Raw genomic sequence first — 17,933 nt, 5'->3', positions numbered from 1 at the left:
GCACATCTGTTTGAATCGTCCTCCCTCCTCTTCTCGAAATCATGGGTCACTGTTCAGCTGCTACAGCTGCCTCTTAAAAGTAGCTCTCATTGGGTAACCGTGAGCACAGGAGAAGAGAATGGTTGGCATTAGTTCTGGTTAGTGGTGAACGTTTCCACTTTGGGTCAGTTCTTCAACTTTTATTATTGCTTTCAGATTTTTGAAACAATCTCCTAGCAGTCTGGGTAGTCGGAGACATCTTTAGAACTGGCAGAGGTTCTGAATGTTAATGAAGAGAGAGTCTACACAGTACTAAGGAAAGTACACAGTATGGAAAGTACACAGTATAGAAAGTAGACAGCATCTTACTCATTGATTAGTTTTCTGATAATTTTATAAGCGGTTCAATCTCCCAAAAGAATTGTTGTTGTATATCTAATAACACTGATTCACCTGCTCACAAGGCTGTTGCAAAAATAGTAATCGTACTAGATTCACCCACACCGGTGCACCAGCAAGGCATGCTGACTTTGGGGAGGCTGTGGGAAGGAATTCTCCCTAGTGAGGGGAGTATTTTGATATTTGTCTTCTCAGAGGTGCTTCAATAGTGAGGGACTCCTTTAATTTCCACCAACAATGCCATAGGAGCCCCGCCAGCAGAGGTTGCAACAGAGGCTCACTGAATCAGTATATTCTCCTGCTGTCCTGTACATATTCCCTCTTCAGCCAGCCCCATCTCAGCCTCTCCTAGACAGCTTCTTTCTGCCAGGGTCCTTTTCTCCTAAGTATTGCTAAGGCGCATATCACTTTAGTATCCAAGTGCTAAGCAACAGTTATGAAGAAGTCATAAAGGGCCTGCTCCAATGTGCGCTGAAGTCAATGGATTTGAGTTTCCCTAAAGTTGGAAGGCGTTCAGAACTGAGGTTGCAGTTTGAGACCATCACTGTTTCTACTAATGTAGATGGAACAGTATTTTAGCAATTTACCCTTCTAGTTTTATTAGCGGGGATTCATTCTAACCAAACTGACACTTTCTTTTCTCATTGAGTTTCTTTTCTTCTTGAGTTCTCCTTGAGTTTTTTCCAGCTTCCCACTTGCCAACTAAAGTGCCTGTACATGTCTGACTGTAAAGTATGAAATTTAATGCAGCTTAGTGCAAAGAAGCAGCTAAAACTGACTTTTTATTGGGTAGGAAGTGACCAGTTTTACTAGAGTCAACATAGTGCTGATTCATATCCATCGACCGAAGAAAACTACCTAATGTCCCCCTCGGATATCGACAAAGAGGAAAAAATGAATGGGGAAAAGATAAGACCCCAAGGACAAGTGGCTGAATAATGTATTACTTAACCATGATTGTTTACTTGGTTTATTTTTTAAAACAAATTTCTGATATGTCTCCTGCATCAGTATCAGCAGTGGCACAAGTTTCGGGAAGCAGACTGCCCATTGCTTAAGTGGTTTGAGAAAGGTCTCATTACAGCTTACAGTCTGAACAAGTTGAACAAATAACCATATGTGTAGTTTACCCCCTCAGTGGCTTTGCATATGGGCCCCCTGCCGCTGGTGATGGAGTCAATGTTTAATAGCAGTGTGGCAACTCCTGGTATGCTTTCTGCTTTGCTGCATGCCTGAACCTCATCACGTATGACTTTCCACATGGTGAGAGGATAAGGGAAAATAGACAGGGTTCAACCTGATAATCTGTGGTCACTTCAGACATTCCATGAGTGCTTGAAAAATAACTGTAAGAGTTGGAAGGAAGGAAGGAAGGAAGGAAGGAACAATTACAGCCCAGAAACACCTACAACTGTCTTGCTTCACTGTGGAAAGTTAGAGATTTGGCATGATTTTAAAAATTCACTTGGAACCGAACAGCAAACTGTAGCATGCATAATTTACAGAAGGAAAGCAACAGAAACCTAATCTTCTGCTTAAGGACCAGATCCAACTCTTGCTGATGTCAATGGAAAGACTCCCAAGGACTTCAGTGAGAACAGAATCAGGGCCTAAGTCATTGGAAACAGCATGGGGGCTAATCAATGAAAACTCTCCAAGATAGGTTTTTGCCGGCTTCGTTTTGAGCAGGATGCAGTCTGGGTAATGCCTGCGGCCGGGGCCGTCCCGAGGCATCTGCAGTATACGCAGCTGCATAGGGTACCCGTACCATGAAATGTGGGGCACCCAATTGCCCCACATTTCATGGTGCCCCATGGCAGCTGCGTGCTGCATACGCCGCAGCCCCAGCCCCAGTGACCAGCCCTATCCCTCGGCCGGCCCCCCCGCCTCACGGTCTGCACCCACTGCAAGGGGAAGGGCCATCCCTGGGGGCGTGGGGCCCTGGACAACTCCCTCCGCCCCACCTCTTACCCTCCACCCTACTCCGCCCCCGGCCCGCCCCCGTCCCACCTCTTCCCCCAGCGAGCCCGCCCTCCGCGGCAGGAAGCGGAGCGACCCGGCCCCAGCCCGCCCTACTCCGCCAGCTCCGAGCCGCGGAGCTCCGCTTCCCGCCGCTGGTGAGTGCGGGGAAAGGATCGACCTCCCCCCCGCTCTCACCGGCGAAGGGAAGTAGAGCGACGCGGCCCCAGCCCGCTCCGCGTCCCTTGCCCCGGCCCCAGCCCCAGCCATGTGGCTCGGGTTGGGGGAAAGGACCCGCCCCCCTGGCTCTCATCGGCGGCGGGAAGCGGAGCGCCGCGGCGGGGAGCTGGCGGAGTCGAGCGGGCTGGGGCCGGGCTGCTCCGTTTCCCGCCGCTGCTGGTGAGTGGGAGGCGTTCCCCCAAGCGACACGCCTGGGGCCGGGGCGAGAGAAGTGGAGTGGGCTAATCCCGCTAATCCCCCGGGCCACTCTGGGCCTGTGGGGCCCCCAAAAGTGCCCCCCCAGCTCCTGCCTCCCAGACCCTGGTGGAGGGGGAGGCCTGGGGTGCTGCGTGGGGCACCCAAATGGCTAGGGACGGCCCTGCCTGCGGCTCTACCAGTAAATTGGCTCAAATCATATTCAGTTTTTCCTGTCCACTTTCAGATGTTACACGTATCCCTAGGGACTACATTTCTAGTCACAAAAAGATCAGTAACAGAGACCTAAATTTCCTCTCGTAGCGTTTTTATTTCTTTTCTGTGTTTGTTTTAAAGGTAAAATCAAAGCTGTAGAATACAGACAAATGGAACATGATTTTAATGTTCACAACAGATTTAAAAAAATATGAAAAACTTACATTAATAGGAGCCAATGTACTTGGTTTCTAGGGCTGGTGACTTGAAATCTCTTCAGGGGTGTGTTCTCATTTTCAAATTCTCAACTTGAGCACAGGGCATTAGAATGCTTATCTCGTTCAGATTTCGGCTTCGACAGAAAACTAAAGGTTTGTGCCATGAATCTGTGGTGCATTACTGTTGAATATATACCTCTGGATAACAAGCCAGTAATTATCCACACAGAATTACTTATATTTAGGTGCCTAAAGAGAGTGATCTATCTAGCTAAGCACAGAATTGTGAACTCATGGTCATGTTAAAACTGAGTGTCTCACATCATTCCTTTAATTGATAATTTCCTGACATCATGGGTCCAGTTCTCAGATCTAGCCAACTGCATTTGCTCAGCATAGGCCGTGGGAGAAGAATGGCAAAGGTGGATGTATGATATGTTTCCTCTGTCCTCTCTTTCTAGTGGGGCTGCTCTAATTTACACCTGGCTGCAATGGTCCCAAAGGCTCATTGTGGTAGCTGGTACAGTGATACTCTGGCCAGCCTTTTCTCCAGAATTGCCCCTATGACTGGATCTGAAGAAGCTATAAAGGGGAACCGATATTTGAGAGCAGAATCAGGTCCAAAGTGTCAGGAAATTCATGTCCCCTTGCAAAAATAGGGTTTGGAATAGAATGGATCTTTCCATTTTTCACACTCACCTGCCTATTTGAAGCCAGTACAAAAGGTCTGTGGTGCACCTGAAAATCAGACCATTTGTGTCTAAATTCTGATCCTTAAGAGCGCATTAACTATGTAAATTTTGACACTTGCTGCTCTAAGAATAGGATCAGGCCCTTAGAATTTTTACCTTGACTAGGCCTTTTAAAATATTGACAGAATGTTGATAGTGGCTGTTGTTGGTTTTTCTTAGAGGTATCGTGTCCTGAACGAAAGCTCTTATTCAGTCTTCTGTTTTCTGTTCTTTATTTATATCGGTCTTTTCCTCGGCCGAGCATTTCAGCTGCATATTTAAAAAAGCCATTTCTCAAATATGCAATAATCCCCTTTTCCTGTGATGCCCTGATTACCAAGGCATTATAAATATAACTGATAAATGGTAAGAGAAAGCACATATCCCCATCCTAAATACAGGCATCATCAAGTTGCTTTACTTTCCCAGAACTATAGCTATGGATTATATACAAGACATTGTCCGGAAACATTCTTTGGATAATCTGTCCAAGTTCACATCAAGTTCACAAGGATCTGGATATCATGAACTATGAGTAATGATTATTTTGTAACATTCATAAGAATCTTATTTCTATTAATAAATTACTAGTTTTTTCATTTCTATTGAAATTCAAATGGCAGCTTCAAACAAGAAATGCCTCTGTTACTGCCACAAAGTTTTGCTGACCTACATTTGCAGCATATGCTAATACTTCAGGTTAATAAATAAGCATCTCTTTTACATGCAGCTGTATACAATATGGTGCAGATTCAATTTGAAGAAGTTAACTTACAGCTTGGAATGTGGACTTTGTGTCCAACGTAGATCACGTGCAATTATATCCTGAAGTCCTTATTGAGTTCTTACCCGGACAAAACTCAGTGTTGCTTAGTAAATACTTCAGGATGTGGCACTGTGATTCTAACACGACATCTTACAAACAAAAAATAGCAAAGGACAAAGTTTCCCCTAGAGGTATATTTTAAAAGAAATATTGCTGTTAACATATTGTTGTTTTAATATTAAGCCAACAAGTGAGCAAATGTAGGTTTGTTTCTCCATTTAGTTTCTGACCCCAAACGGGTTTCCTGTAAAATGACAAAAGCCACCAGAAAAAGTGGCACCCTAATTTTTTTCCTCAACAGAAATGTGTATGTAATAGGAATTCATGACCGTGCTGCTAAAACTTGCTCAGGACAGCTGAGCTACAGAAGTATTGTAGTTGTTGTGGGGCAGATCTGCATCCCAGTCAGGAAAGGGTTAAAGAGCTCCCCTGGGCACAATCAGCCCCACCCCCGCACACCTATGAGGCTTGAGGAGCCTGGAGAAGAGTGGATCCTTAAAAGGGTGGTCCCTGCATACTGCAGAGTGGCTATCTGAAGGACCAGGGCTGTAACTCAGAGTCCCAACCTCTGGGAGCGGTGATTACTGATTGGGGAAACTGCTTGAGATCCTTGACTGTCCAAACCGCCTCCCAAAGGAGAAGGGCTGGTTCTTTTCTCTCTTTTTTCCTCCTTGGATTTTGGGAGGCCCTGGACTCTACCTTTAGTGGGCACAGAGGCATCCTGACTTTTCTTTTTCTTTACTTTGCGCCCCTTCATCCTGCTGTATGGGGGCAGATGGCTTGAGTAGAGCTGCTGGAGAGCTGTGCATTGGTCTCTGAGACAAGAGTGGTGTTGACCCTCTCTCCAAGGAGGTGCCAGACATGTCTAAACAGTTGTCCTTGTCATAACACGGGAGCAAGATTTGGATTAGCATATGTCCATGCACACAATAATATTTTGGTCTTTCCATATACAACTCTCAAAGAATCTTAGAAGAATTTTAGTGGAGTTCTTTATACTCCTGTGTTGTACTAAATGGTTAGGGCACTCACCTGAGAGGTAGCAGATCCTGTTCCAATCCCTTCCCCCTGTCAGGAGGAGAGGGGACTTGAACTAGGGGTCTCCCACATCCTGGGTGAGTCCCCGAGGCTAAAGGTTACGAAGTCCTCCTTCTTCTTCTCAGCCATTTTGTTTGAACTTGCCTGAGCGGCCCAGTCCAGTGAGTGACCTCTGAGCATGCCTACTGGATCGGGCCCCTGGTACCCGATTTAGGTGCCCAAATGCCTACCTTTCCCAGTTTGTCAATTGCTTTGAGCTCAGGCAGGGGGTCTCATGCCTATTGTGAGGCAGCAGTGCACATGCTCAGAGGCAAAAACGTAGGCACCAAGTGACTTTAGGCACCTACAGAGTTAGGCGGCAGCTGAGCGGGAGTTTTGTGGATTGCACTGGTGCTTAACAAGGGGCCTTAGGTGCCTAAGTATCTTTGTGGATTACACCTTGAGTGAGGATTTTAAAAGCAATCCCTATTATGAGTGTCTCCTCCATCCCTACTGACCAGTGATGGAAAGTAAACAACAGTGAAGGCAGTCTTGACCCATCCATTGATGTGACTAATGTTGAGGATGACTCATATGCAGCAGACTGGTATGAAAGCCTGGTTATACCACAGGGAGTGTACTTATTGCAACTGATTAGTCACCAATGGGATGAGCTAAGTTCAGTTGCAAGTTTTTAATACAGTGTCACGGTAGTTGATGTCTCATTGCTGAATTGTTGGTTTTACTGTTTAACCTGTCATTTTTTTTTAAGATGAGGAAGACCAAAATGTTGAAAAAATTGTTTATAAACATTATTTCATCTATAGCTGTGTGGAATGGCAGGTCATTTCAATTATGTTCAGCATTTCCAAAGGTTGATGACATGAATCAGACAAACAAAACCGGCAACATACTGTTTCAAAATATCACCACATCAAATGCTCAGCTAATGTCAGGGGATAAGGAACCATGGCATTAAATATACAAACTCACAGGGTTGCTTAACATAGCAATTGCCTCCTTTGTCTCTTGATTTTGGTACTATTTGCAACTATTAGATCTGAATAACAAGACCTGGGTCCTCAAAGGTATTTACGTACCTAACTGCCACTGAAATCAAATGTGCCTAAATACCTTTGAGGACAGAGGTCTTGTTATTCAGATGTAATTGCTGCTATCTTTTATCTTAGGGTTTCATACTGCCACCCATCACTGCAATACCTGAGTGCAGATCCTCCAAACTGGATGCTGTTGCAGATCTTCCCAGATTAAAACCCCTCCATTTAGCAGTCTGATCTCAGCATTTTGGGCTATGTACAGCCGAACTGGCTTCTTAAATAGTTCAACATTTTAAAATCTATTTTGCTAAATTTACAAAGCACTTCACTTGGTCAAGTAGATTTAAAATCATAGAATGATAGAATATAAGGGTTGCAAGGGACCTCAGGAGGTCATCTAGTCCAACCCCCTGCTCTAAGCAGGACCAATCCCCAACTAAAAATACTGAATGTGGCTCTGTGATCTCCCAGGGCAACCCTCATGACTAGAAAGGGCTAGGTATCAGATGCCTATGGAACTTTTCTCATGTGAACCCAACCACCCAACAATTCGATGACTCTGACAGATGTTTTTATCGTTACACCAATGGATGTATTTCTTTATCTTCTCTCATACAGGAAATGAAACCAGCATGATTAAGTCTGGCACCTTGATGAATCCAATCAGGAATGAAGCATTGGCCCAATTTGGTTTTCCAAAATGTACCAACCAGTTTGTACTCACGGACAAAGGGTCCACATAGATAAACTCATTAGTGCCTGTGCCAGGGTTCCTGAGTCCCCATTTTGCCCTCTGTTGATTGTGGGTTTTAAATATGTCATGCATTGTAAGATATATTGTTTATGTGTGTTTGCGTTATTGCACAATTGTGGCAGTGTGAGGGCACTGCTGGAAAGCAGCCTTTGGTTTAGTGGTCAGTCCTGTAGAAAAATATTAGTAATATAGAAATATGCAGCCCTACATGAAATTTGATTTAAACATAAATGGAAGGAACCACTAATATAGTTGTTTTTAAAGTTGGTGACATTTGAAAGCAATTAATTTAAAATCTTAAATCAGAGATTTTTTGAGTTTGCCTTTTCTTCTTCCACAGTTTCAGCTTTCTTTTTTGTCAAGCAATTAAAGTCTGAGTTCCACTGTGTCTAATACTGAGGCATAAATAAATAGTGTAAAGGAATTTTTATTTAGGATTATATCCTGCTATTGATTTTGGTATTTAGAGTTTTAAAATTCCTTAGAAATCAATATAATGAGTGCTACATTTTGTTCTGAATGACACTGTTGTAAATCCGGAGTAACTCAATTGACCTTACTGGAGTTGCCTGAGGTTTGTTCATGACAGAATTTTGATATATATATATATATATATATATTTTTTTTTTCTAAACCATCGCTTCTTGGGCTGTGCAAAATTATCAATTACCTGTGGAAAATGATATTTTCACGAGATTCTGTGGATTTGACAAAAGCAGTATCACCATGCTCATAAGCAAACCCAACTTTCTGTAAATGAAAAAAGAAAGTTTAATTTCCAGCTCAGCACAAAATTCTGACTTTTCCTTTTACTGAATGTAATCACTTTTGCAGTGGAATGACAGCTGTGAAAATCATAAATATGAGAACAGAAAAAAGGTTTTTCTTTATAGTGAAAATGTCATTTTAAAAACTTGGTTGCAATTTTTGTATATATTTGAAAGGTTACGTGAGGCACTGTGATCTTATGGTTTGAGCACATGACTGGGAGGTAGCACACTGTTCCCAGCTGTGCCCTTGACTCTGTGTGATATTGACAAGTCCTCTTTATCTCTTTGGGCCTCATATTACTTATCTGTACAATGGGTATAATTCTACTTACCAACCTCAGAGGAATGTTAAGGCTCAATCAATAAGCTTTTGTAATGTGCTTTGAGACTCTCAGGTGAAAGGTTCAAATTAAATGTATTCTTATGTCACATTACAGATGTGAGGAAGCAACTGGTATTCCTCCTTGAATTTGCAATCTCAGAGCATTGTTGCATCCACTGCAGCTGTTCAATCAGCAGCAGCAACTGAGAAATTTTCATCTATGTGTGGCGAGGAGTTTGTGAGCATTGTTCATATATGGACCTTGCTACTAGGCATTTGTCACCTTGAGATTAGAAAATGCTCTTGACCTAAGGATATCTCTTAAATCCTTTTGGAAACAGTTAAGCAATGTATCTCACTAAGAGCTTGTGACACCAGTGCGTCAGGATCTGGACTGATTGCTTGTAGGGTTTCCAATAACATTTCTAGTGGTTTGGGATTTACCTGCTGGGGAATCTGACTCTCTCCCATACAATACTCTGTTGCGACCAGTGGAAGCATTTGACCTAGATTCACCTTGGTTAAAAAGAGGCAGGATTGCCAACAGTGCATTTCTTGCAAGGAACTTTGGAATTCACCCTTTTCTTGCCCATCCCAAATAACCTCAACCTGTTGACCTTTAAGGGATATTAATTTGTAAATGCCCACTAATATTCTCAGTATTTTGGAAACAGATGTGCTGAAGTCTAATATATTGGGTTGGATAGGCTACTTTTTGGGCTTTGCTTTTCAGTCGTGGTTGGTTAGTTCTTGGTTTGGGGGGTGAGGAAAAACAGATGTGGTTTTACTCTGGTTGTGCAACTGTGTTTTTAATGTATGTTAAAAGTGCTCTGTGTCTTGGCTAGATACTGTTTTCCTCTTGTATCATCATTGTTTTTAGGTATTAATTGTATTTTGATTTATAATCTGAGAAGTTATATATGAACGATGAGAGTCCTCGTAATCCTTTTTCGGTTGGCTACGGAATATTTGCTGTAAACTTTTGTGATCAGACAGCTGTATCAACTATATAGTGTGTATTGAAACTCACACTGCTTCTCCAGGCGACCACACAAGTAATCTCCAGGGCCATATTTAATTTCATAGTCATACATGTTATTAGTCTAGAAGTCAGTTTATGTCCCATGTTTTGGGTGTCCTTCTGGATTGTGACTAATGCCTCCATTCTGCTTTATGAAAGAACCCCAGAAGGGCAAAAAGAGGTATGTGTAAGTATTTAAAAAAAACAAAACAAACCAGAACAGAGCCCTTAATGTTTTCTGAATAAAATGTAATCAGTTACCATAATACTGTATTGTTTGTTTGACTTTTTTTTCCGTTGTGGTTACTGTTACTTCATCCCTGGAATGTTTCCAAGAGAAATGAGGGATTGTCCACAAGATAATCACCAGTAAGTCTGACTCTTCTGTGTGTAGTATCATGTGCCACTAAAACTTAAGTGATATCTGTATACGGTGGTGAGCAAAAATAAAGAATTGTGACTGAGGACTATAGTTTTCAGAATGCATCGTGCTATGATTTCTTCAAGGAAATTTTCCTGATGTAGGAGTGCGGTTAAAAATGGTGTTACTGTATTTTTTTTTAAACGGAGAAACATTAGTTATTGATGTTATTTATTATGTAGAGAATAGCAGTACCCAAGATATGCTTAGCCCTTTCAAAATATGCAACAGGAAGTTGCAATCTCTAGCCTCAGGGTATACTTTTCAACAAAGAAGAAATATTGCTAGTGACTCCTGCACTCTTACATGGATAAACTGAGCAATGGCTGCTGTGCAATGGCTGAGCTGAGCTTAGAGCCATCGAAAGAGAGTTTTATGTCCTTCCCAGACTGTGTGGCTGCTGGGTTTAGTCCCTGGGTAAGCTAGAGTTGCCCGAAGGCTGATCTAATTTCTGCCCTGACTGCAATGATCATCAAGGGACCGTTCAACAGCCCAGAAGAAATTGGAGTGCAGAGCAAGCTCTCTGACCACCATGTTTCTCCTGATCTACACCATTCTTCCCCCAGGCATGTCCCCATTATGCCCCTGTACTGGGGACTGTGAGAAAGGTAGCTGTAGGAATAGTTATGAAATTAAGAGAATTAAAGTTAGGTGAAGTTTGGTTATGAAAAAAATATATCTGCTTTGTGGGTTGTGGCTTGTATGGAAAAGGCCATAATCAGCAAGTAAAAGGAGGCTGTGAGAATAATATTACTTATTACTTATAGTGTGGGAAAGATGTATGGCTCAAAAAGTAACCAATACAGTGAAACACTGCAGTAACAAGACAAAGGAAAATGGTCTTCTAAGACACAAGCACAAACCTTCCCAGTGTTCCGTTGGTAGGCAAGGAGGGAGAGGAGATAAGAAAGGAAGGTCTTGGAGGAAGGAAAGTAGCAAGGATAAACTGCTTCACAATGGGGTTTTGCTAAAGTTAGCATGTTTCAGGGTAACAGCCGTGTTAGTCTGTATTCACAAAAAGAAAAGGAGTACTTGCGGCACCTTAGAGACTAACCAATTTATTTGAGCATAAGCTTTCGTGAGCTACAGCTCACTTCATCGGATGCATACTGTGGAAAGTGTAGAAGATCTTTTATACACACAAAGCATGAAAACATACCTCCCCCCACCCCACTCTCCTGCTGGCAATAGCTTATCTAAAGTGATCACTCTCCTTACAATGTGTATGATAATCAAGTTGGGCCATTTCCAGCACAAGTTAGCATGTTAGCTGAAGTATATAAAGAATCTGAAGGTTTTCTTTGTCAGACCATATCTGAATATGTCAGCGAACCAGGTTGAGATGGTGTTCCCTAGTTCTGGCCTATTGGTAAGTATACTTATCACATGCTTGTAAATACCTTTTTACTGTGTTGGGTGTAGTGACTGCTTATTTTTAGTCTGTTAGGCATATTTAGAACAATTGTATAAAATACCCTTTGGTCTTAAAGGAATTGACAGTTAAATTAGCGTCTGGTAGTCTCTCATATTAATATTAATAATTTCAAATATTATTAATAATTCTGTCAGCTGTACATCACTGGCGAATCCTCTCCATGTCAGGGGTATTTCCTGATGGGAAAATCCAGTCAGCTTCTGGTCCACTTACACTACCTGAGTGGCACAAGGGAGCCAGGACACAGCCTAGAATCGGGGCCTAAAAGTCCAATCTTACAAAGCACCGCATTACTTCAACTCCCATTTATTTCAATGTACCAGGGATCTCACAGGAGCTGTTCATCATATTGCAGGACTGGACCTGAAAGGGCAAATTTTCAAATATAGGTGCCTATGTGAATAGAACTGCATATTCAAAATGGGTAACTTACTATAGGGAATACACAGGAAACAGATCAAATACAGTAGAACCTCAGAGTTACGAACACTTTGGGAATGGAGGTAGCTCGTCACTCTGAAATGTTCGTAACTTTGAACAAAATGTGATGGTTGTTTTTTCAAAAGTTTACAACTGAACATTGACTTAATACAGCTTTGAAACTTCACTATGCAGAAGACAAATGCTGCTTTCCCTTTCTTTTTCAGTAGTTTATGTTTAACACAGCACTGTACTGTGTTTGCTGCTGCTTTCCTTTTTTTTTTTGGGTCTCTGCTGCTGCCTGATTGTGTACTTCCAGTTCCAAGTGATGTGTGTGGTTGACTGGTCAGTTTGTAACTCTGGTGTTCGTAACTCTGAGGTTCTACTGTACTGAGGTAACCTTTTTTGGCTATCCAAGGACCAGATTCTGATACCTTTACTCACGTAGAGTAGCACTTTACTCCACATGTGGTCCCACTGAAGTGAATGGGACTATTTCTGGAGTGAGGTGCTGCTCATGGTGAAGAAGGGTATCCGGATTTAAGTCAAATGGCAAGTTTTCACCGGTGATTTCTGTCCATCATTAGTTTGAATGTGAAGCCAGTTGGTTGTGATAAAAATAGTCATGCTCTACATGGACAATGGAATGTGGTGTGTCATCGCAGGCTAATTTTTAGTAGGCGTCCACATCAGAAAAAACAATACTCCAAATGGCAATCACAACAGAGCTCCAGGGGTGAATGAGCTACCCTCTAACCTCTAAAGAGGATTGCCATTAGATCTAGGTTGAGACACATTGTTGAGTTGCTGTTGAGTTAAATTGCAATGCTACTTGCCTGCGTTGTTCTGTGGATCAGTGATTTAGGCAATCTTATCAGTGTGTCTCCTTTACCAAGTTGACACATTTTGTGCATTTACCTTTTAGAGTCTAAAAGTGGCCATTTTTAATATCCGGGTGAAAAAATGAGTGTTTTGTCTACACACTTTTTATATATTGTCATGACAGATAAAAACTTGCCATTTGACTTCGGTCCAAATAGCCTTATTCACAGTGAGCAGCACCTCACTCCATGTATCAGAATCTGGTGAAAGCAGAAGCTGGTGAAACCTTGTTATGGGTTGAGTTAAAACCCCACTGAGACTAGTAGGTGTGAACTCAATCTTCAGTTAACAAAATAATAAGTATAAGCCCCTCACCTATGACAAAAGGTGTGTGTGTACCAGCTTGCGGCTGAGTGTTGTTTGGGCTAGGTGAGAGTGTGTATGTGGAAAGAGAGATCACACAGAAACTAAGGTTAGCCAAGAAAAGACTGAGTGCGAGATAGCCTAAAGGAGCAACTCACAGAGTGTGGCTGGTCTTGTAAGAAAGCTAGGGAGAGGTTTTTTGGGTCAAGGTGAAGGATGACAAGAGTGCTCTTTGTGCTGTGAGCAAAAGAAGCTGTTTTCTGTTGCCTCCTTCTGCATTCAGAGACACAGGCTTTTGTATGCTCTTTGTAAGTAAACAAAATTACCTCAAAGAAATACCCGAGTACCACCAATTTCTACTCTCCACTTGGTTACCCACAGGACCTCAAACTTTGACGAGCCGTTCAGGCCCAAAAGGGCAACAGTATGCTTGAAGATTTACTTACAGGTGTTAGGGTTTTGGAAATAGGAGAAAAATAAGTTGCCTTATTAGTTGGGTAAACTAGGAAAAAATGTGGGTAGAAATTTTCTTTAGAAAGAAAGCCCTAAGTTTGTTTGTTTGTTTTTGTCTCATGACCTACAATAGAAATTGTTACTCCTACATTGATGGGAAACATCAAAACATGCGCTTTCAGCTAAGAAAAAAATAACATACAAAATAATGTTATTGCTTGTGTAAAACAAAAGCCATATTCCATGTGTTGTAGATGGCCACAAAGTCAGCTTTTGCTTGCCTCGGCGAGTATTTGCGCCCACGTGGTCACATAATCTAAACAGTAGAAACACAATACAGCACTGTTTTGAACCTCCCAATGCTCTTCATAAAACCACTACACGTCATGCACCAAGATCACACTATATCAGCTTAGCTCAGAAAGACAGGCTAACAAAACCAGCTTCATGCATTGTGATTTGTGAAACTCAACTACTTTATGTTTGAGAAGGCATAATTATCTGTGCTAACTATCTGCATTTAGAAACCACGTGAAAAAGAAGTGACATTTTGACAGGCTGTTGGGCCAGAGGGAAGATTAATTGTTTTTTTGGTATTTTGACAAATACTAATTGCATCATTAAACATGTTAAAGTGCAGTTCTACTCTGAAAAGTGATTATGTAAAGATGGCACCTTCTTCCTCAACAGATTTGCTCCCTCTGTGCATGCAGTCATTTATGCTGACTTTAGTAACCCAAATAAATGTTTAATGCCCAGTTTGAGATTTATAGATGAACTGCACTGGGTAAGAGCTAGGAATTCTAATAAACCTCAGGGTGTCTCTGGTTAACAATCTGTAAAGTGGGAATAAATGCCTCATAGTTTGCCCTGCCGAAACAACAAAGCTCTGGGAGCGTGAGCTGGGTTCTTTTCTGCTTATAAGTTATCCATAGAATTGGTAAGTAGTGTTCAATCAAAGGCCCACCTGCGCAACCCCACTGTTTTCAAATTGTGTCCACACACACCTGTGTGACACCGCATTGAAGGAATACGTTGCAGAGGTGCAACAGAAAACAGCATTTGGCTTGCAGGATCTTTGTTACTGGTGGCAATAAACAAAACAGAAAAAACAGAGCTTGGCTTTCAAATCTGAGGATGAGTTTGCAGTTAGAAAAAATTCACAGTTTAATTTATGAACTGAATCATTGAGTCACAATAACTGGAAAACATCCACATATCATTTCCTGGAGTCAGATTATTCTTTAAACTACTACATGTTCATACAATTGTAGTCTCCACTTATACTGCACAGTCCATCTGAGGACCTCAACATGCTTTACAAACACTGATGAATAAAACTTTTCAACACCCTGTCAGTTAGTCAATTATTCCCATTTTACAGATTGTTAACCAGAGATGCTGTGAGGTTTATAATAATTCCTACCTCTTACACAATGCTTTTCATCTGTAGATCTCAAAGTACTTTACAAATCAGTAAGAATCATTATCCCCATTTTATAGATGGAGAAACTGAGGCACCAAGAGGTGAAGTGACTTGGTTATGGTCAAATGATAAATCAGTGACAGATCTGGGAGTAGAACCCAAATCTCCTGACTCTTAGGCCTGTGCATTAATCAGTAGATGATGGTCCATCAAAAAGTCTGATTCCTTAGCTGCACGTATCGGATTATGAAATTACATTCTGCAACTACAGACTAAAAATGTCATGCAGTTAAATATCAGCAGAGTAGATACAAGTTGTATTTGCCAGAAGAAATTGTTGTCTCTAAAGATACAATATTGAATGAATTCCTATGTCTGGGTCTCAGCTCCTTAGCATGAGTCCAGCTGAAGTCCTCCAGCTTGCAAAATGGTTTGGTCCCCTTAGATGGAGGCAGGCCAACCTCATTTTGAGACCAACTGCTAGTGGCTCAGCACAGTGTTGTTTCTTTTCTAATGGTGATCAGTGAAGGAGCTCCCTGGCAGAACCAGAAATATTTAAGGTGCATCCAGCTCTGTGCTGCCATGACTTTCAATTTTGATGGCATATTTTTATTCTTTAACTGATTTTCCCTCTTCCTCTTTAATTCCAGAATCCCCAGTGCCCCAAATCTCACAGTGTGGTTCTCACAGTGCCATTTTCCTTCAATGCTTTTAGCTGCATAGTTGAAGTCAACTTTGAATTATCAGTGCATCTTTGAGGGGAGCAGTTAGTTTATTTGCATCTATTTCAGTATACTAGGGGTGATTGGCTTCGTTTCCTTCAGGAGCTGATACTCCTTTGGCGCTAGGCACATCAACACCTTCTGTGTCTCACCAACAGCACTGACCTTTCAGCATGCTTCGCAGCTATGACCCTCAAACTTATCCTGAAGTACTGAGTTCTCTGTCTAAGTTTAGGCAACTTCTTTTGATACAGTGGACACTGTTTTCTTTCTTTGTCTCTTCCTTTTTATATTTGACTCGAGTGATCTTCAGAAGTGAAGAGTTCTTCAAGGCTGTATTTGGGTCTTCTGAACTAGAAATGCTAACAGAAGCTCTTTGGAAAGAGTTGAACACCTCAGATTTCCTGAGATCTCCAAATGTTTAAGTCAGGCCTGTTCTCAGCCTGGAGGACTTCAAAGGCAGCTGTCTCAAAACTTGCCTAGCTCAACTTCCAAAGTGCAGCCTTTGAATCATTGCCTGCTAGAGTGAGGTTTTGACACAGGAAGGCTTTGAGATTTGGGATATCGGCACAGAACCACCCTTAAAACACAAAGTCCTTGCATCAATTAATTCTGAAAAAAAATTGACTAGGTTTTAAGTTTGCAATGTCCCTTTAAATGTGTTAAAATAATTGTTCAGAGAAGCTTACAGGCAACTGCTTGCATGATGTGAGCTTTGGACAGTACTGTTAATTACAAACTTTCATGAGCCCCCAAAATTGCAAGTCAAAAGATTCAAATCTAAATTCGTACCCAAGCTTAAAGTCTATTTCATTATACTACACTTTCCATTTAATGTTTTACACTCTAACTTTTTTTGGGTCTCATGTCTGTACTCAAGAACTGAAGGGCTCACATATCAAGGGCACATGTCAAGGGAGGGTTATACTATCCACCAACTAATCTGCCATTATGATTTTTCTGCACCAACACATTTTACTCAAGCGCTTTAAAGGGATCATTTATGAAATAATAAATGTACTTGCTCACAAAAACACAAGATGGCAGTGCTCAGTTCATTAGCAGACTGTAACAGGAGAGAATAACCACTCATTATTCTGTACAATGAAAATAAATAGGCAAAAGATTATTAGACGCAGTGGCAGTGAGTACTTAACTCATTCTCAGTGTGAGATGTAGAATATTTCCCCCTTCAATGTGCAAGAATATGTTTAGAACCCACAGATAATACCACAGTTTTGATAAAAGGCCAAATTCTACACTGTTACCCTGAGAAATGTTTTGCTTAGCCAACTTATCTTCAGGCTGGTGAGAGAATGTGTCACTGAGCCCAGAATTTGGCCCAATTTGTAGTGTATATGTATTTTTGTATTACAATACTTGGGTGCCCACAAAATACACATACATGTATCCTAAAGCCTAACATTTTCCCACAGTAATGTAAAATGCACTCAGTGTATTTGTTTAACCTTCTGTGCACTCTCCTTCTCTGCTTGGCTGGCAAAACAGTGAATTTAACGACCATGTGTCCGTGCTGCCGTATGGTAATTGAAATGCTTTTAACACCTTTTAGGACCTGTTTTTTCCCAAAAAACCTGACTTCTCTTCTTGTATGTACATTTTTTGGGTACAGTTTTGAAGGTGCGATTAATTGCATGGAAAAATTAGGCCATGTAGACACCCAGAAATCAGAGAGATGTCTACATGTCCTCCTTTGAGACTGCAGTTAAACTGAAGGTGCAGAAAGAGAAGCTGTGAAGAATGACCTTTTGAGGAAGGTCCTTAGATTTGAGGTGTTTAAGACTATCATCTTTATCATTTCTGTAATGCTACAGTATTTCAATATGTTTCATGATATTAAAGTGTAACATATATAGTTGTAAAACCCGTAACATGTAAGGATATGTCAGGTTTTAATTTATTGACAAAGGAGAGAGTAGAACCATATTATCCATATCACAAAATGACAGGATTTTCACTCTCAAACCCATTATATCTTTAAAGTCAGCATGAGGTAATGGGAAGCAGCCACAAACATGGTTGGTGGCTCTTTTTGTTCAGAATATCACCAGGTTGAATCATCACTGGGTTTCGCAGTCTGTTACCATCCAACTTTTAAGTTCTCCACCATGTTGGCTTTACTAATTATACCAATGCAATAGTAAGGCATGTACTTATGCCATGCCA

The 17,933-nt window shown here is 41.5% G+C and overlaps 1 long non-coding RNA gene across 1 annotated transcript in view; it reads left to right on the top strand.

Annotated features, from left to right (window-relative positions):
- The first annotated feature begins 2,633 nt into the window (after positions 1–2,633).
- LOC140903332 (uncharacterized) overlaps positions 2,634–17,933 on the top strand; it is a 31,285-nt gene continuing 15,985 nt past the window's right edge. The window contains exon 1 of the long non-coding RNA XR_012156228.1: positions 2,634–2,736. This is a non-coding gene — a long non-coding RNA (uncharacterized LOC140903332). The remainder of the gene's footprint in view (positions 2,737–17,933) is intronic.

This window comes from Lepidochelys kempii, chromosome 1 (assembly GCF_965140285.1).
Source record: "Lepidochelys kempii isolate rLepKem1 chromosome 1, rLepKem1.hap1, whole genome shotgun sequence".
Taxonomy (NCBI): Eukaryota; Metazoa; Chordata; order Testudines; family Cheloniidae; genus Lepidochelys; species Lepidochelys kempii.
Note: the sequence above shows the minus strand (reverse complement) of the source record. Positions and strands in the feature narration are given on the sequence as shown.